Source organism: Typopeltis vanoorti, chromosome 3 (assembly GCF_054136105.1).
Source record: "Typopeltis vanoorti isolate ZY-2024b chromosome 3, IOZ_Tvanoo_1.0, whole genome shotgun sequence".
Lineage (NCBI taxonomy): Eukaryota > Metazoa > Arthropoda > Arachnida > Uropygi > Thelyphonidae > Typopeltis > Typopeltis vanoorti.
This window is the reverse complement of record NC_143551.1, coordinates 72,569,220-72,590,449: the sequence shown is the minus strand read 5'-3', so window position 1 is coordinate 72,590,449 and position 21,230 is coordinate 72,569,220. Positions and strand designations below refer to the sequence as shown.

At 35.0% G+C, this 21,230-nt stretch overlaps 1 protein-coding gene across 1 annotated transcript in view; it reads right to left on the bottom strand.

Annotated features, from left to right (window-relative positions):
- Nucleotides 1-21,230, bottom strand: part of LOC150108263 (protein Aster-B-like) — a 227,862-nt gene that overhangs the window by 50,948 nt on the left and 155,684 nt on the right. The window lies entirely within an intron of this gene.

Here is a 21,230-nt window from a genome sequence, read left to right as displayed (position 1 = left end):
TTGGTATATCCAGCTGTTTTTCTGAGAAACTTCATTTCTGCTGTTTGAATTTGTTTCTCATCTTTCCTTTTCATGGTCCATGTTTCGCTTCTGTATAGTAGAGATGGTTTTGACAAGACATTATATAGTCTGATTCTGGTGTGTTTATGTACCAGGGATGGCTTAAATATATTATTTATTATTCCATTTACTTTGACAAAGTTTGATATTTTAGTGTCTATGTCTTTTTCTTCTTCGTATGATAGATCACATCCCAAGTATCTGAAAGTGTTTACTTGTTCTAGTATTTTATTATCTATCACTATTTTACTTCTTATTGGGTTATCTCCTTTGAATGCCATTATTTTGGTTTTTTCTTTGGATATTGTCATATTATATTGCTTTGAGATATCATTTAATGATTTTAATGATCTTTGTAAGTCATCTTCTGATGTAGCTAATACTATTTGACCATCTGCAAATAGTAGTGTGTCTATCTTCATTTGCAGGGTCATTTGTATACCAAATGGGTTATGCTGTTTCCAGATTGTTATTATTTCATTTATATATATATTGAAAAGCAGAGGTGAGAGGGTACATCCTTGTCGTACCCCTCTTGATATATCTTTCCATTCTGAGGTGTGTTCTAATTTAACTGCTATTTTATTTCCTGTATATATTTCTTGAATAGATTGTAAAAGTTGGTTTGGTATGTTTAAATCGGTTAATAATTTAAACAATTTTTGTCTACTAATTTTATCAAAGGCTTTTTCATAATCATTAAACACCACGTGTTTCTTTTTGAAATTCTCTTCTCTTTTCTATTAATAATTTTAAAGTAAAAATTGGATCTATGCAGGATCGGCCTTTTCGGAAACCATTTTGTTCTTCTAGTAATTTGTTTTCTACAATGCTGCTTAGTTTCTCTTTTAATATTCCTGCATATATTTTATATCCTGTATTCAGCAGGCTAATTCCCCTATTATTATTATTGCAATTGTCTTTATTTCCTTTTTTATAGATTGGGATAATCAGTGCTTTTTTCCAAGAGTTAGGGGTTTTTTCTGGACATCCAAACCATATTAAGAAATTTCAGAAGTCTTTCATTAAATTTTTCACCTGCATTTTTGTATAGTTCTATATTTATATTGTCTTCTCCTGGCGTTTTCCTATTTTTCATCTTCTTTATTATATTTTTCAGTTCTAACATTGTGATATTTTCTATTAGGTCATTCTTTGTCTTATAAAATTTGATTTCATTGTTCTCATCTGTCCAGAGATTTTGGAAACAGGTCACCCATTTTTCTAAATCTATTGTTTGTATTTTTATCTTTTCTTTTATTTCTTTATTCATGTATTTTATTACTTTATAGGTTTTGGGTTGTGGCTTAAATAAATCCTTTTCTAGTTCTGTTACGAAATTGTTCCATCTTTCAAACTCTTATAAAGAAGCCTTCCACATTTACTTCATTTATATACAGTATGGTACAAAAAAAAAGTACTGAACTTCAACATGCCCTTCAGTACACATGCTATGAGATATGCCATTCGACTGCAGGCACATTAATAGACGAGCACATGTGGAGTCTATGCCATAACATTTAGCTGTAGCAATTGTGTTGGCATCAGAAGAAAAGATGTTTATTGTTGAGCATTATTTTTGTTCATATAGAATTGGTAGAGCAAATGGTCCAAGCTTATGTTGACGGAATAAGTATTCCACCATGACCTGCCTTCAAACCTTAATGAACTAAGGCAGCATTTCTCAACCTTTCTAAGCCAAAGGACCAGTAAAATGCCTAAAACAATTCTATGGACCACTAAGAGTTATGTAATTTTTTTTTAAATGTATGTTGGGATTACCAACATTTTGGAAAAATCCTTTTATAACATAAATCTAAAAGCATGTTTTGAATACATATGGAAACATAATTAAGTTGGAAGTAAACGATTAAAAGTGTATCATCACCGAACAAAGTTTTAATTTTTATTAAACAAATAAAAGGTATCAGTTTCCGATTTGTCGTGAGAAAATGAATGGGTATGTCAGCGCCGTTCCACTGTATCCCCATTCATCTGCCCACAGCAACTTTTATATTTTATATGTTATCCCCATCATCTACCCATACTCATTAAGTTCATCCCACAACAACTTTTTTAGCGCTGTTGGTACCGTGGGCAAATGAATGGGGAATGTCAGCGACATCATGCTGATACTTTCATTCATCTGCCCACAATGACGTTTATCTTTAATTCCCATTCATCTACCCACAGAAACTTTTATATTTTATATGTTGTCCAAGTATCAGTTAGCACTTCCAAAGGTATACTGAGCCTTGGTTGAAGGAGGCAAACCTTCAGTAATAAAAATCAATAAACAACAAGCAATTGGTTGAAATGTGGATAACACATGTTTACTTCAAATCTGACAAAACAGCAAGGGAAGGTGGAAGCAATAAAACTATATTGTTGTTCACTTCACCCCTCTTATTATTCGTCATTCTGCCACTACAAATTATTGTAGTGCCAGAATGACGAGTAATAAAAGAGGGGTGAAGTGAACAACAATATAGTTTTATTGCTTCTGCCTTTCAACATTCTGCTGCTATTTGTTGTTGTTTTTTAAGTCTCCATTTGATTTCAATAATTTTTACTTACTTATTCAATTTTAATTTGTTTGGATAACTAAAAAATATATATTCATTTAATTAATTTAAGTCTGCCTGCAGACTACCTATCCCATTGTCGCAGACCACAGGTTGAGAAACACTGAACTAAGGGATAAAATTACACAATATGTCTAGCAGATGTCCTAACCCTTGTTCTCCAAATGACAGAGAACCTTTGCATGTGCTACAAAACTATCTTGAAAGACAGGGTGTCTGTTTTGAGCATGTAATCTACCGTCATTAATGTTTTATTTGATCAAGATTCCAGCAGTAGTTGTGGATGTACATATCATCATATTTAATATATTTCTTTGTTAATAAACCTGTTTACTCCATAACATATATCATTGTAGTTATTCAGTACTGTTTTTTTTTTCCATGCAGTACATATATTAAGTCTTTGTTCTAACCTCAACAATGTTAATTTCCATCTCAAATCTGCAAAACCACAGCTAATTTTCCTAAGAGAAACTCAAATTTTGGCTTATTCAAGTGCTACTCATAATTTTCTCAATATACCATTTAACACTTTTTTTATCTCAAAGGTGGCATATTTGTTCATATGTTTTGTGCTGATATTATGTTAGATACTATGTTAGAGAGGGTTTCAAATTAGAATCCTCTCTTTTTAATCTCCTGGCTAAAAATCTCTCTGCTCCATTGTAACAAATTTATTTACTGGCTCTATCACTCTTCTAATGCCACCACCTATTCTGAACTTTGGTTTTCTTTCCTTAAATGCTAATTTTCAGTCCAACTTTCTTGACAGTAGTGTTATCTTTCGTGAAGATTTTAATATTTTCACTCCAGCTGACTCACCACTGTCAAACTCAATCCAGCAAAATAGCAATACCAATGATCTTAAACAAACTGTTGATATGCCTATCAGAACATTGAATACTCTAACCACTCTTCAAACACTCTTGACCTCTTTCAAGTACACTGTGGATGCCATTTATCTTTTAGGCAATCAAGACTACAATCCAGCGTGGTGATAATTTCGACTTCCATGGCAAAACGTAAACATAACTTCATCTACATGTTGTCTGGAATGCCAAATATAATATCTTCAAGATTTCTATGCCTAATTTCCTTGGTTCAGTTCCCTTACTTATTTCCTTGATTATTGTTTTCCTTCTTCTGATATAACATTTGTAATGAATAAACCACTTAAATATTTATTACTGGTAATAATAATTTTCATTCTCCATTCCACTTTAATTCTTGTACCTTCTCTAAGAAATGTAAAAAGACAGTACAAGAAAGAAAAAAAAAAGCATATTTTTATTATTATTATAATACAGGTATTTCCATAGAGTCCAGAGAATCATCATGGAAGGCTCACACTAACTTTTATACATACAAAACCTATCACTTCTCCTTAAACTCATTCAATGTCAGGACATACACAATTAATTTTGGCAACTCATTCACCACTCTGCATTCAAAAAATCTAGTTTTCACACAATTACTAACCACTCTTACACAACTTCCAAAAACAACACCTAGTTCTCTCACTATTTGTCATGTACTGAAAAATTCCCTATGTGTCAATGTAATAAAACCCCTTTAATATCTTATAAGTTTCTATCATGTCCCCTCTTTCTGCTTATCTACTAAACTCTGCAATCCATACATCATCAACTTATCCTCATAGGGAGCATTCACACACCTGTCAGCAGCTTTGTCACTCATCTCTGAAACCTCTCTCTCTACCATGTTCTGATTCCCCAAGAAATGCAGGTGACAAAATCTATGCACAGTAATCAAAATGCAACCAAATCATAGCCTTATAAAGAGGGATAACACCCACCCTATCTTTACTTATTAGCATGTTTTTCAATATCCAAATAATCCTTTGAGCTATTTTACCAACTTCTGCAATATGCCCTCTGAAATTCAATTCTCTGTCCATCATTATCACCAAGTTCCTAGCCTTATCAAGTTCCTGCAATCCAGTAGCACCAATGTAACACACAGTATGTAACCTTTTCAATTCAAAGTGCATAACCTTACATTTTGCAACATTCAACTGATAATCATTATCCTTTGCCCACAATACCAACATATTTAAGTCAACCTGTAGGATACCTACATCATCTTTATCAACTATTGCTCTCCCCAGTTTTGCATCATCAGCAAACAACTAAATATCCCTCCTCCTTACATCTTTCCCTATATCATTGATATACCAATTAAAGAGTAGTGGCCATAGTACAAAACTCTGAGGTACTACACTGAGGTACTAGTCACCCTCATTCTTATAGATTTCACTCTACCAAACACTACTCTCTGTTGTCTGTTGTCAGCCACACCCCTATCCATGCTACTAGCTTCATATCCATTCCCATTTGTTCCAATATTTGTAATATTTTTCCATGTGGTATTCTGTTAAATGCCTTTTCAAAGTTCAGAAGTGTCATGGTGTGGTCATTTCCTTTACTCAATTCCATTATCACCTTATTATAAAATGTGAATAAATTACTGAGGCAGGCTTTTACAAAGCCATGCTATTCCCTGTAGAGTATCGTATCCCTATCCACCCACTGCTCAATTTCACCTTTAACCATCTTTTCCAATACTTTAACAACTACTTCTGAGATATTAGTAGATCTGTAGTTTGATACTTCTGTCTTGGAATATTCTATCTACTCCCATGTAACCTGCAAGAGCTGATACTTACATTAAACAACTTCATCAGAAGCAATCCCAATTCTCTTTCACTTTCACATAGTACATACATTGATATATCATACAGTCGAACTGCTGTATTCACAGTTGTATTTTTCAATATGATGATTGCCTCCTGTGCATCTACCTCCATTTGGACATGTTTCTCTGTCACATCAGCAACTGTAAAATCTCCACCTGGATGATGCACCTTTGCAAATGATTATGCAGCAATTCAACTTTTGCCTCTGTCACCTTTTTACCATCAGCACTGATTAAAGTCATCCTACCATTGTCATTTTTTCTCTTACTTGCTACATAATGAAAAAAATCTTTTGGATATACTTTGGACCACTTAGCTAATTTTCTCTTATAATCTGTTTGGCATTTCTTATCATACTGTCACTCTTCTTGGTTGTGCTTTATATTGTTAACATGTTTCTTGATCACATTTCTCCATGTATTTAATCAACTTTTTTTTTTTTTTTACAGCTCCTACAACTCATCCATTTAACTCTTACCAGATTGTTAGATCAGTGTGTTAGAAGAGTGTTAGATCTGATTATAATGTCAGAGGGGGTGGGGGGTCAGTTAAAGATGCAGCTATTCTGCCTCCGGCCAGGGACAGTGATTATACAGTACTCACTTGGGAAATCGCTAAGTTTATGAATGTTCCATTCAGAAAAGGTTACGTGCTGAACTAAAAAGCAGAAAATTATGACCATCTGAAGAGTATGCTGGATTCTGCACCATGGTATCAGGTGTTGGATGGGAAGGATATTGATAATGCATAGGAAGTGTTTAAAAAATACTTAAATGATGTGATATCAGAATGTATCCTCAGAGTTGGAAGAATACATAGAGATTAGGGATGAAATGGATGTGGACTCTAATTACGCAAGAGATTCGTGGGGAAAAATGATGTGGAAGGAATACTGTATGCATAAGGATGATGTCAGTTATGATAATTATAAGCAGCAGGTCAGAAGAGTCATGACTGTTGTATGGAAAGCTAAGTACAAATATTCAATTATAAGTACAATTTTCACAGACAATATACAAGTATTCTAAGTGCAAGTTAGACAACCCAAAAGAATTCTATTGTTATGCTGCAAGTAAAAGAAAGAATGAGTTTGAAAGAATAACTCTACTGAAGGCAGATGGTATGCAGATGACTGATGAAGAGGTGATTGTTCAACTAATGAGTAGCGATTTTGCTAAATGGCCTGGTTGGCTGAGTGGTTAGCATATCCGCTCTCCAGCCAAAAGGCTGCGGGTTTGAATCTGGCTTGGATGTTTGTAATTGTCTGTGAAAATACTAGTGGTAGTGGTGGGCAGTAGATGGCATTGGTGTAGTTTGTGGGTGGTGGAGAGAGAGTTATAGAGTAGATGCCCTTCTTTGATGAGTCTTTGGACTCTCTGGAGGTGTCAAGTAATAATAATAATTATTATTAATTGATTATTAGGGAGGGCACCCATTTTACAACTCTGTCTCCACCACTCAACCCACCAGCTACAACAAACCGCAACTACACCAATGCCATCTACCGCCCACCACCACTACTAGTATTTTCACAGACAATCACAAACATCCATGCTCACGGGGGGGGATTCGAACCTGCAGCTTTTTGGCTGGAGAGTGGATACTCTAACCACTCTGCCAAACAGGCCAGCATATTCTGCAATAATGGAAAGAAAGTATGGTAATCCCATTGTACAAGGACGGTGCAAAGACCAATGTATCCAACAATCATCAAATTAATTTCTCAGGAGTGGTGGTGAAGATTTTGGAAAAGTTGGTTATGGCTTGCATTCAGAAATGGGTCGACAGAGATTCTATACTTCACAACAACCATCATAGGTTTACTAAGGGAAGGTAATGCTTTAGCGACTTGCTCGCATTCTATAATAATGTTACCTATTGATTTAAACGAGGGGGACTACATACACCATGATACTTTTGGATTTTGCTAAGGCTTTTGACAGAATACAGCATGAAAGATTGTTGCATAAACTGAAGAATATAGGATTGGATTATAAACTACTGGTATGTATAAGAGAATGACTGATTGACAGATATAAAAGAGGCATATATTGGGGGTGTGAATTTGCAAGATTCTAGGTAACCAGTGGTGTGCCTCAAGGATCAGTCCTTCATCCATTGTTATTCATTATGTACATTAATGACATTGGGAAGGATGTGACATGCGACATACAGCGATTTGCTGATGATACAAAGATAGATAGGGTAATAAGGAATCCTGCTGATATCCATTACTTGCAAAATGATTTCAATGGCTGGAACTGTGGGCATGTGAAAATGGCTGTCAGTTCAATGTTAATAAATGTAAGGTTTTGACTTTGGTGTGATTAGATATCCAATGTTGTATTATATTGGTGAGACTATGCTAGAAGAAACTGATAGTAGACAGGAAGTTAAAGTTCAAGGGTCATGTAAAATCTAACATAATCACTTTCTCTAAGTGCAGATATTAATTGCAGTGCTGAAATGATGCTTGTCATGTAAAGATAAGGAAATCATTCTGCCTCTTTACAAGGCCTTGATAAGTCCTCACTTGGACTATTGCATGCAGGTTTGGTCTCCTGGTTTCTGTGGAAATTCTGATGCAGTGGAGAGTGTGTAAAGCAGAATGATAAAAATGATATCTGGATTGTGGAATACCAATCATGAAAACAGATTGAGAATTTGTGAGCTGAAGAATGCTGGCAAACAAGAGAAAGAGGGGGGAGGGGTAATATGATTGAGAATTACAAACTTTGGAAAGGGTTATACAGAATGTCAGCAAATGGAATTTTTCATTTTATGCAGGATGGGGAAAGGATGTGAGGGCATCCTTGGAAGTTGAGAAGGAATGCTGTCAAGAAGGGGGTATTCATTCAAGAAGTATAAATTCAGGTATTCAGGAACCTTCACAGCTCAGTCAGTTATGATGACCTTTGTTCGAAAAGACCTAGTTTTTAATCCTATCATCATGCCTCGAACAAAAAGAACCTTATAAGAGCATTTTAACTGAAGGTGAATTAGCAGGTCCCATACAGAGTGATGGATCTGCCCCCCCCCCCCCCCCCCCCAATACTGGTAACTTGGGCTTTCATCCCACAAAATGGGTAAACCGCCTAAAACATATGGAATTAACAGACAATCTACTGGCTGCATAGCCTCAGCTGCTTGTGTCATAATTCCAAAAAAACTAAATCCTGAGTATGCAGTTTGATACTGTTTCTCTTAAACAACCCATAGTCATTTCTCTTGGACATCATTTCTTTTGCAGAGCTAACTTATTTCACTTGTAGTTTCCTATGATGTGGCTCTACTTCAAGCTTCCTCTTCAGTTTTCATAATCATCTTCACTAAGTTCCATACTTGCCCCTTTATAACTGAAAATTTCAGAGATTTAGCAACATTCCAGAATCAAGACCACATAAAGATGTTAGTGATGCTGTAAGGATGCAGATAATGATGGTGAAAAATGTTTATTATTATTAACATCCAAGCTCCATGGAATCAAAGGACTCATCGTGAGAGGTCTATACTCCCTTGTGAGAAAAGATCATCAAAACATGCCTTGAACCATTCGCATTTTTCAAACTCACCACACTTTCAGACAATGCGTTCCACCACCAATCACTCTCCATGTAAAGAACTTGCTTTTCACTTCCCTGCTCACATCCTCCTTATACAGCTTCCATGGATATCCTCTAGTTATACTCTTGCCTCCCTTCACTGTATGAAATATCTTCTACACATTAATCTGGTAACAACCCCTGACCAAATTATATGCCTCAATCATCTTCCCTCTTCTTATATCTGACATTCCATAGATCTGACACTAACTTGGTAAACTGTTTCCAATACATCCTCATCCCCCTGAAAATCAAATGACCAAATCTGTGTGCAGTAGTCCATATGTGGCCTGATCAAATATTTATACAAGGGAACAGTAACCTCTTTGCTTCTGCATGTCAATGTCCTCATAACCAGTCATACTCATGCTGTCTCCCATCTGTAACTTCTCTTCACCTGCTCCTATCTATTCACTTCCTGCCTCACATAGCCACTCAGACCCACTCCCCATATATTCCTGACCATTCTATTCCTATGCTGACCATTTACATACGTCCATTCATTACCATTTTCAGAATCCACTCACATTATATTCTCATAAAACTCTTTGACCTCCCTGGCCCACCCCATTTCCTTGCCCAACTTGTATTCCTATTCTCACATTCACAACCACTTCAGTCTAACTTTGTCCAATTTCCTGCTCATTACATCGCTTTTGACTTCCACTGATACCTTGTTTGCCTTCCAGCAGCAACCCTCAAATGACTCACTCCAAAACCATTCAGATGAAGTCTCAATCGCTCTTATACAGTTTTGTTCATCCCTCAAACTTGTATCACACATTCCTTTCTGCATTCCTTTCTCTTCACACATTTCTGCTAACATTCCATTCAAAGTCTTTGCTCTCTGCTGCAGTTCATCATTGTCATATCTGGGCAACACACAAACTACCCTTCGTACCACACTGATGTCTTTCACTCTCCTCAATAATCTTCTGATATCTAATCTCATTCCCCCCCCCTCCCCCTCTGCACAACCAAATCATTCTCACAACCACAACCCCCTCACCCTACATACAGTGCTATTTCTGAGTCATTCGTTACTTCTTTCTTTCTTTCTTTCCACTATCTTTCATTTTATTATTTTGCACTCTTGCATTTGTAACCACCATACATTTAATTTTATTCTTACATGCCTCATTTCATTCCTCATTCTTAATCATTTCATCTTCAGCTCTTCATTTCAGAAATCATTCCCTCTATTTTGCTCCATCAGTCAAGCATACTTCCGCTTCCATAATTATGTCCAGTTTTCCTTTTTTAACCATTTCCGTATTCACAAACCCACACTCATATTCTTATGCTCACTCTTCTGCTGTCATTCTTAGTCTTAAATGCATCATTGTTTTTCACCTTTTGTCTGGTATTCTTCATTTCCAGTTTCTGACTTTCATTAAAAATATATCTACAACAGACCTAGGATATGACATATGCAATGCCACAGAACATGACGACAACAAGTAACAGTGTTCCAACATGCATAGAGTAATGAATTTAACATTTTTATTTGGGTTTGTTATTTGTATGTACCAGTTGTGAAGTTATGATAACATTTACTATATGTAATTAATTGTTTATAGTAGTTTGTTGTGTAAAATGTTTTTTTGTACTAGTACCCCTGATGACTTATGAAAACAATTATAACACTACTTACTTGTAGGGTTATAATTCCCTATTTTTATTAAACTCTTTATTTATATTATAACGTGGTCTCAATACTAAAAACTTCCCACATGTATAATAATGATGGTGGTTATTGTATGAGTATCATTCAGGGCCTCAATGGAGTTACAAGACTCATTGTGGGAAGCTCATCCTAGACAACACAAAGTCTCTCATACCACTCCTTAAACTCATTCACCATCCTATCAGGCAATTCATTCCACAGTTCAACCATCCTTCTCCTCCCTCCATGTAAAGATGGTTAAAAGTTCTAATATATTTCATTGCATTTTACTTTGGAAGTGTCTCATTTTGAGAATAAGGTATGTATGTTTTGTAAGATTATGGAATTAAGTTCCTTTTTTCATTGCTGTTGGATTTCTGAAATATGTACAATTTCTGTTTGCTCTGTTTTGTCTACATGTTTGTCTTCTAATTGCATGGATAAACAGTCTGGTTACCTCTTCAGGTTTTTGAAGGTTCTTGGTGTTTTTTTATTCTTCTAACTTTTAGAAAGGGGAACTGCAATCTCGTGCTCAATGGCCTAAAAAAATTAACATTGTAGAACTAATATTAATATACTTCTCAACTATCCTTCCATTTCTGGGTGCCTACATAGCTCAATCAGTGCCCTTTGCAAGGATCCAAATCTCATCTATAATATAAAGAACCTTTATAAGGATATAATAAGTAAAGGTGAGTTTACTGGTTTCATACAAAGGTGGAAGAATTTGTTTTTCTCCCAGAAACTCAGGTTTTTCATCTTTGAAAAACAGGCAAAAATGGCCATAAGCAATTAAATTGCATAATACACTGCTTCACAGCCTTAGTTGCATCTTCCATAATTCAAAACAACACAAATGAATCCTTACACATCACCCAAGAAAACTAATGTCGTTTGTGTGTGTGTGTGTGTGTGTGTGCGCGCGCGTGCATGCATATGAATGCCTGATCAATAGTGATGGTTTGTTCTGGCTTCATGAGATTTTCAGTTTTCATATTGAAAACTAAAAATTGTTATTAAAAATTGTTCCTTGAAATGCATTAAGAAGGTTGTTACATAGAATGTTGTTTAATGAATGGATAGCAGATTATTCTGTTGTAGATTCTTGTGTGGGATTTCAGTAATTTAAAACTGCTGATAGTGCCATGTATTAAAGGAGGATATACCTTGGAGTGAAAAATCAATTAGGTAAGAACATAATACTTTTACATACTCAGAATTGGTTGCAAGAAGTGATTTTTCACATGCAGATAATTCTTGATGACCATTTCCTTGTGGAAAAGTTTGAATCTTAGGAATTGTTCGTAGCATGAAATTGTAGGATTATGGAAACTGAGGATGAATATGAGTTCCAAGAAGAAACACAATCTAGTGTAGAACCTAGAACCTGCTGAATTTTGTAAATAGATTTGTGACTGCATATATTCTTCCTATGACAAGGGAAGGATATTATTTATATATTTACTTTCTAAAGGAGTGATACCACTGAGCACAGAGTTAAAGAGTGAGTCTTGAATGTGTGCCAACTGTGAAAATGTTCACCCAACTGTGAAAACATTCTGTAGGTAAGGTCAAAAGTTTGTTTATAGGTGGGATAAGGATTTTTTCTGCTATTTTTATTACTTCTATATATTTTTGTATGTTTTATTTATTATTTACATTTTATATTATAAAGTATGTAAGTTACATAATAGATTCATGACTGCATATATTCTTCCTATGACAAAGGAAGGATATTATCTACATACCTACTTTCTAAAGGAGTGATACCGCTGAGAGTGAGTCTTGAATGTGTGCCAACTGTGAAAACACTCACTGGGTAAGTCAAAAGTTTGTTTATAGGTGGGATAAAGATTTTTTCTGCTATTTTCATTACTTCTATATATTTTTGTATGTTTTATTTATTATTTACATTTTATATGTAATCCAGAAACTCTGCTCTACTCTACATCTAAACATTGGACTTTCACATTGGTCTCACAATGGGCAATGAAATTTATATTTTACCTAAAAGACAATCACAAACATCCATGTCCAGGGTGGGATTATCTGAAACCACAGCCAACTTACTGGTTAGAGAGTGAATACACTAACCACTCAGCCAACCAGGCCAGAAGTAAGGAGTTGTTACTGGATTAATATGGAAAAGATTTTTCATAGAAATGGGGAAGCAGTATAGAACAAGAGGCTATTTCTAGAAGCTGTATAAAGAGAGTATGAACAGAGGAGAATTACATTCTCTTTGTGGTGGTGGGGGGATACTTTGACTGAGTGTGTGGTAACCATGAATTTAAGGCATGATTTAGTGAGCTAAGGTGTAACAATGAGGTCTCCCACAATGAGTCTCTTGATTCCACAGAGGTCTGATGATAGTAATACTACCATCACATACACAAATTACTGTCCTGATGACAATAGAGGACTGCTCACCAGACTTTTAGATAAGTATTTCATCAAATGAATGCAGTTTTTTCATTCATCTCATAACACTTCAAACATAAAATCAATGAAGGATTTGGTGGAATTTCAAGCATGGTAGTCTACTTGAATATAGTTCCAGAAGGTGTACAATCAACATGAACTTTTTTAACATTAAGGACAAATGCAGGTATGTGCTACATGCCACTGCTCAATTGAACATGGGTGCTTACTTCACCAACAAGACAATGCCAGACTGCATGCTGCACTTGACATTATTAAAAAAAAAAAAAAATCAAGTAGTTGAATATAGGAGCTCATTCTTTTAGAGAAACTTGTTCCATAGTTACATTACTTATTTACACAAAAACACAAGGTATAAGTAATACTATTTATTTGTTTAGAAGGCCAGATTTTTGGTCTGAAACTAACAGACCATCTTCAGTGACAGTAACATCTGATTACAAAGTCGAACATAAACAATGGATTGTTTGAAACAGAAAGAGCCACGTAATGTTATAACAGGAAACATAAGTTAATCATAACTGCAAAAAAAATTTAATAGTGTGTTATTCTAATAAGACTTTCCCATATTTTTGATAAAGATAGGTAATTGTTCTGATTCAAGTTCAGGCAGTGAAGCAACGCCTCAGCACTTTCTTTAAACAAATGCTCAAATTTGTACCAACAACAGTATAGTAGGTGCATTTCAGACCAAAGTATATTGTAGTCTTTGTCTATTCCATGTTAAGCCAAGCCAGATTTATCATATTTCCTATGGTAAATAAACAACTGATGTTTTTGTATTCTCTTTTCTATTGAGCATCCTGTTTGTCCAAAGTAGGATAGATGGTAGTCACAAGGAACTTAGTATACACCAGGGAGCATTTATCTTTTGAAGAGGGGGGGGGGGAAACAAGTTGATAATTTATTGATAGGTATAAAAGTAGCCACTATATTGTATTTCTTCAGAATTCTGGAAATCGGTTCTGAAATGCCTGTAATGTATTGGATTGGAACTTGATGTACTGTTTCCTTGTTATTTATGTTAAGTTTATAGGAGTCAAACAGATGTTGTGTAGTCCGTTTTGAGAAGCCATTTAGTCTCAAATATTATTTGATATTTAAGAGGACTTTCTGTAAGATATCCATAAGAAAGACACTCCATCCAATTGTAGACTGTATAGATTATCCTTATTGCACTGCCAAATTTTTAGCAAATCTACTGAAATCTCATATTGGCAAGTCCCACTCGTTTATAAAAAAATGCTTCAGATTTCCTAGATAAAGTGAAAAATGTTTCCATACAATCCACTGATCTTATGGTGAGCTTCGATATAGAATCTCTATTTAGCAACGTACCTCTAAGGAGCCATTGTAGATACTTTCTGAATCATTTCCACAAGAAATAGTAAAACTATTCGACTAAAAAAAGAAAAAAAAAAGACGTGATAACACTATTTGTTCAACTCCTCATCAATTACAAGAAAAACTTTTAAATATCAAATGATATATGAAATTAAATGACTACACATCTGTTTGACTCCTATCAACATAACCTAAATAACACTGAAAGAGTATGCCAAGTTCTCATACATTTCAGGAATTTCAGAACCAATTTACAGAATTCTGAAGAAATACAATTTAGTGGCTACTTTTATACCTATCAACTTGTTTTCCTCTTCAAAAAATAATACTTACTGATGTCCCATCCTGTATACTAAGTTCCTTGTGACTGCCAATTGATGCCAACTCAATGGAAAAAAGAATACAAGGACATCAATTATATATTTATGGGAAATATGATAAATCCAGCTTGGCTCAACACAGAATAGACACAGACCACAATTTTCTTTGGTCTGAAATGTGCCTACTCATTGTTAGTACAAATTTTGGGCATTTGTTGAAAGTAAGTGCCGAGGTCTTGCTTTACTGCCTGAACTTGAATCAGAACAACTGTCTATCTTTATCAAAAATATGAAAAAGTCTTATTAGAATAACATATCTTTATTTATTTATTTTTTTTTTTTTTTTTACAGTTATGATTAACATATGTTTCCTCGGTTATAACATTATACTGTTGTAAGTAGGTATTGGAGAAATTAGTCAAGAGCAAAATACAGGAATGGACAGATAGAAATGGGATACTGTATGGGGGTGGGACATGGTTTTGTGAAGGGTAGATCATGCCTCAGTAACTTTGTTCACATTTTATAATACAGTTACGGCTGAATTGGATAAGGGTAATGGGTTTACAGTGATACTGCTGGACTTTGCTAATGCCTTTGACAGGATACTACTTGGGATTCTAATCAGTAAACTGCAGCACATGGGGATGGATATAGGGTTGGCAAGATGGATAGGAGGGTGGTTGATGAGAGATATCAGAATGTAGTTTATTCAGGAGAAGAGTCCAAATAAGGCTTGTGACTAGCAGTGTGCTGCAGGGTTCTGTTCTTGGACCAATGTATTTAATTTGTTCATTAACGATATTGGAAAAGATCTGAGAGGAACTGTTCATTTGTTTGCTGATGATTCAAAATTTTGCAGGATGATTTGGATAGATTGGAAGACTGGGCTAAGGAGAATGGATGTCAGTTTAATATGACAAAGTGTAAGGTTATGGGGTGAAAATTTTGGGGTGAAAAGATTAGCAGCAGTATACCACATTGGTGGAACTGTTGGTGGAAAGGGAGTTGAAGTTTAGGGGGAACATAGCAAAAAGTGGCTAAATCAGCTCATCAAATCACTTGGTTACTAAAGAATACTTTGACAAGCAGGTTATTGTTCCTCTTTATCGAACATTGATAAGACCCCCATCTTGATTACTGTGTCCAGATCTGGGTGCCAGGGTTTCTTCTTGATGGGGAGAAGATGGAGAGGATCCAGAGGTGAGTGACCAAGATAGCTGGTCTATGGGATGAACCTTATGAGAACAGGTGGAAGATCTGTGGGTTACAGAAATTGGTTGATAGGCAGAAAATGGGTGATATGATCGAGACATTCAAATTACTGAGGGATTTTTACAAGATTAATTCAGAAGAAAGTTTTCAGAACAGGTCTGGTGGTGGGAGAACTATGGGCCATCCATGGAAATTGAGCAAAAGCGTAGTTAGTAAGGGTGTTAGAACTAGGTTTTTTACTTGGAGAGTGGTGAATGAGTGGAATAAGCTGCCAGAGTCTGCCATGGGTGCCGTGACTGTGAATGAGTTCAAAGCAAAGTATGATACATACTGTGCAAATGCTGAAGAGTTCTTGATATGATGTTTAGGGCCTCCCTCAATGAGTCTAAGGACTCTTTGGAGTTGCCCGTAATAATAATAATAATAATAATAACATACAGCTGTTTCTGTTTCAAATAATCCATTGTTTACATTCTACCTTGTAATTAACTGTCACTACCACTGAAGATGGTCTCTAAAGTATCAGACTGAAATATCTGGCATTCTAAATAAATAAATAGTATTATCTATATCTTGTGTTTTCGTGTAAATGAGTAATATAGAATATAGGAGCTCCTCCTCAGTATACAGCTTAGTTCTGGTAATATCTAATTATTACTGTTATGATCTATGGTTCGTCTCTTCTGCACACTGTTCTCTATGTTAATGAAACTCAGGCTGAGTGTTGAAGGATTTTTTCCTCAAAGATCATGAAGAATCAAATTTCTTATGGAGAGATGGACCAAGGCTACTATGACCATAATGTTTTCCAGTATAATCTGTTGAATAACACTTTTTAACTGTAATTTTATCACATATTCAAATAAAAATATATTAGTGTTTTCAAAAAGTTTTCAGTTTTAAAAACATTTCAAATCTTCTGGGTCACAATGTGAGACGATTCCTCCTGAATGGCTCTCTTATTACTATGGCATCTTTAAAATTAATAAATCAGCAGCATTGTCTTCAGTGGTGCAAAGAGTGTGTACACTGGGCTTGGAAAGCTAGCGAAGAATCACACTATACCTCCGCTGAGCAGATGGATGTGAATGTGGCAAAGGTGCGAATGTGGCAAATTAAGTTGAAACATAATTAAGTTGAAAGTAAACGATTAAAAGTGTATCATCACTGAACAAAGTTTTAATTTTTATTATATAAAAGTTATTCGGAAAATATGTTTCAAAATTCTGTTTCAGAGTTTTGAGGTGGTCACAAACCCTTTCCAGAAACTCAGAATCAACAAAAAATCATCACTGAACCATAATGTGGCCATTATCTTCTTGCCATGCAGTGTACTTATGCTTGTCATACTGCCTGAGACAGTTGGTCTCAAAGGAAGACTAGAAATTTATTTTCCTTGTATGATTTTAATTACTTCCATATTAAAATCACCTATAATGATCAATGAATTTCTCTAGTTTGCTAAACTGATTAGACCAAATATTTCTCTTAAAATAATCCTCTATCAGCAGGCCTGGTTGGCTGAGTGAATAGCACAGCGTTTCTCAACCTTTCTAAGCCCAAGGACCAGTAAAATGCCTAAAACAATTCTACAGACCACTAAGTTATTTAATTTTTTTAAATGTATGTGGGATTCCAACATATACATATTACATTTTTACATACAATATTTGCATATTACATTTACATATACATTTATAAATACATATGAAAACATAATTAAGTTGAAAGTAAACGATTAAAAGTGTATCATCACTGAACAAAGTTTTAATTTTTATTATATAAAAGTTATTCGGAAAATATGTTTCAAAATTCTGTTTCAGAGTTTTGAGGTGGTCACAAACCCTTTCCAGAAACTCAGAATCAACAAAAAGATCATTTTCCACTAAAAAGGATTCCAATGTTGGAAAATGTGCAAATTATCTGTCTTTTACATAACTAATGCACAACACCAGTTTTTTTTTTTCGAATGCCTTTATTTTGTCGTAGGCATTAAGAACAGTTAAAGAATTTCCCTGAAGGGAGAGATTAGTTCATTTAATTTCGAAAAAAATGTCTGAAAGATAGGATAGTGTTGATAACCATGTTTCGCCAACAAGGAGTGATGCAAAATTAGAATTATGTTTATTTACAAACAATAACACTTCGTGCCTTTATTGAAATACCTTGTTAGTACTTTGCCCCTGGAAATCCAGCGAATTTCAGAATGAAGCAAAAGTTGTATACTCGTATATTCACTGTCCATTTTTCACAGAATACTGAAAATAACTTGTTATTTAGTGATAGCCTTAATAAAATTATCTAGCTTTACAGCGTTGTATAGCACAGTTTTAAATTCTGGTGGCATTCCTTTGGAGTCCAACCTTTCCCTATGTATGAAACAATATATCCAGAGCAACTTCCTTGACCACAGAAACAACTCCAACTATGCCTGCCTGCCTGCCTGTAAGGGTGCGAGCTCTATCCGAACAAAAGCCCATGCATTTTTCCCACCGGATCCCTTTGTGTATTATGTAATTATTGAGAGTGTGAAATATTTCTTCTCCAGTTGTTAGGGATGACAAAGTTCTACAAAACAGAATATCGTCATGAATGTTGAGAGGTGCAAACTTTGTTTGCTCACACTTGGATAAAGGATTAAACTAAACTTATTATCGTCATGAATGTTGTTATCATGCACATATCTTATGTAGCATATTAACTGCGCATCATCTGTAACATCAGTAGTCTCGTCTATTTGTAACGCATAATAAGGGCTCTTCTTAACTCTTTTGATTAACTGGGAATCTACATCGCCTACCATATCATTAATTCTGTGACCTACAGTGTCATTAAAAGAGGAGTCAAATCAACATCTTTTAGTAACTTGTTGCCAAACATAGTTTTTACCACATCTTTTATTGCTGGAAGTAATAATAAATTTTCTCTGATAGAATGAGGTTTCCCTGTTTTCACTATGTGCAAACTTATCGAACCGATGACTAAAACTACATCTTTTAGATGATTTAATGTCACTAAGCATCACTGAAATTGAAATATATTTTCAATTTTCTTGTTTTTCGCACCACAATGTTTAGTTTCTAAATGTCGGAGTTTCTCAGGTTTCATGTACTCGTTTGACAACACTTCACTTCATAACACAAAACACTTTGAGATTTCTGTTCACTTTCATCTCCATACCAAGTAAACCTGAATTCCAAATATGAATGTTATATTTCCTACCGTATTTTTTCTTTGAACTGCCTGTTTTTTCTACTTTAATAGTATCAGATTTACTCGCCATTACAACACGTGTATCACAATTAGGGTTAGCATCACCTGTTTCGTTTGCTCTTCTTTTCAAAGTCCTAGTTCTAAGCCACCTTTCCATTATTAAAAATCATTTCCAAAAAATATATAAATATATAAATACTGGGGTTAACTCATGACACACTTTGTCCAATTATCATTTAGCACTTCTGAAGGTATACTGAGTCTTGGTTGAAGGAGGAAAATCTTCAGTAAAAAAAATCAATAAACAACAAGCAATTAGTTGATATGCATACAACACATGTTCACTTCAAATCTGACAAAACAGCAAGTTTTATGCGGAAGCAATAAAACTATACTGTTGCTCACTTCACCCCTCTTATTATTCTTCATTCTGCTTGCTACAAATTATTGTAGTGCCAAAATGATGAGTGATAAAAGAGGGGTGAAGTGAACAACAATATATTTTACTGCTTCTGCCTTCGAACATTCTGCCGCTATTTGTTGTTGTTTTTTAAGTCTCCATTTGATTTCAATAATTTTTACTTACCTATTCAATTTTAATTTGTTTGGATAATTAAAAGTATATTTATTTAATTAATTTAAGTCTGCCTGCAGACCACCTGTTCCATCATCGCAGACCACAGGTTGAGAAACACTGGGTTAGCGTATCCACTCTCCTGCCGAAAGGCTGTGGGTTCAAATCCCACCATGGGCACGGATGTCTGTGATTGTCTGCGAAATTAATAGTGGTGATGGTGGACAGTAGATGGCATTGGTGTAGATGAGGTTGAGTGGTGGAGACGGAGAGTTGTAGAGTAGGTACCCTCCCACGATTAGTCTTAGGACTCCCAGGAGGTGTCAAATAATAATAATAATAATAATAATAATATTTTTAAATGTTTAGGGCCTCCCTCAATGAGTCTAAGGACTCCTTGGAGTTGCCTATAATAATAATATTTCCAGGTAAAATAACAATATTCCTATATCATTCAAAAATATTATACTCCTCCATCTCTATTTCAATCAATATATCATCATTCCACCATGTCCCATTTATATCAGTGATTTGTGAGTGAATCAAATCAAACAAACAAATGCTTTCTTTCCAATGACAAATGATCCTAAATTTCCTCCTAACACAATCCATTCTGTTTTCTCTGGATTAAGGTAATTCATACTATACAGGTATTTCCATGGTGTCTAAATTCTACCTCAAGACTCATCATCACTTATCATTATTTACATGATATCTCTGATACCTATTATACCTCTCCTTAAACTCATTAACTGACAAGCACTTCTAACTGCCTTTGACAACCCATTCCACTCACTTGACCACTATCCAAGCAAATATCTAGTCCTCACACCATTGCTAACCATGCTTACACAACTACCAGGGATGATTCCCTTGTTATCCCACTGCCATATACAGGAAAATTTCTTTTGTATGAATCTTATAAAACCCTTTTAGTAATGTATATGCTTTGATCATATTTCCTATTTTCTGCTTATCATACCAAAATTTGTATGCCTTTGTCTATATCCACTGATCTGCCACTTCTCATCCCCAAACCCCAGGTGACCATAACAGGAAAACTTCAGGATCATCTAACCACATTACTCATTCTGGAAGATTAGTAAGAGTGTGGTTAAAAGCATGTCAGTTTTTTTGAGTTTGTGGAATAAACTGTCAATATGTTCACAGATGTAGCCATATCAAAGCCTTATTGAGATAATATCTTTCCTATCGCCATGGTTCCCAGATATCGGAGAGAGAGTAGTCAAAAAAGTTTCAGCAAGATAACTAGCCCATGGAATTTTGCAGAGTATGGACTAAGGGAATGTGGTCTTCAAAGTTAACAGATGAGGAGAGAAGGCATAATAGACAAATACAAGTTGGTAAGAGGCTCTTAAATCATAAATTCAGAGACAGTTTTGCATAGCATGGCATAACAGAACTTCAGGATCATCTAACCAAATTACACATCCTGAAAGATGAGTAAGAGTGTGGTTAGAAAGCATGTCAAG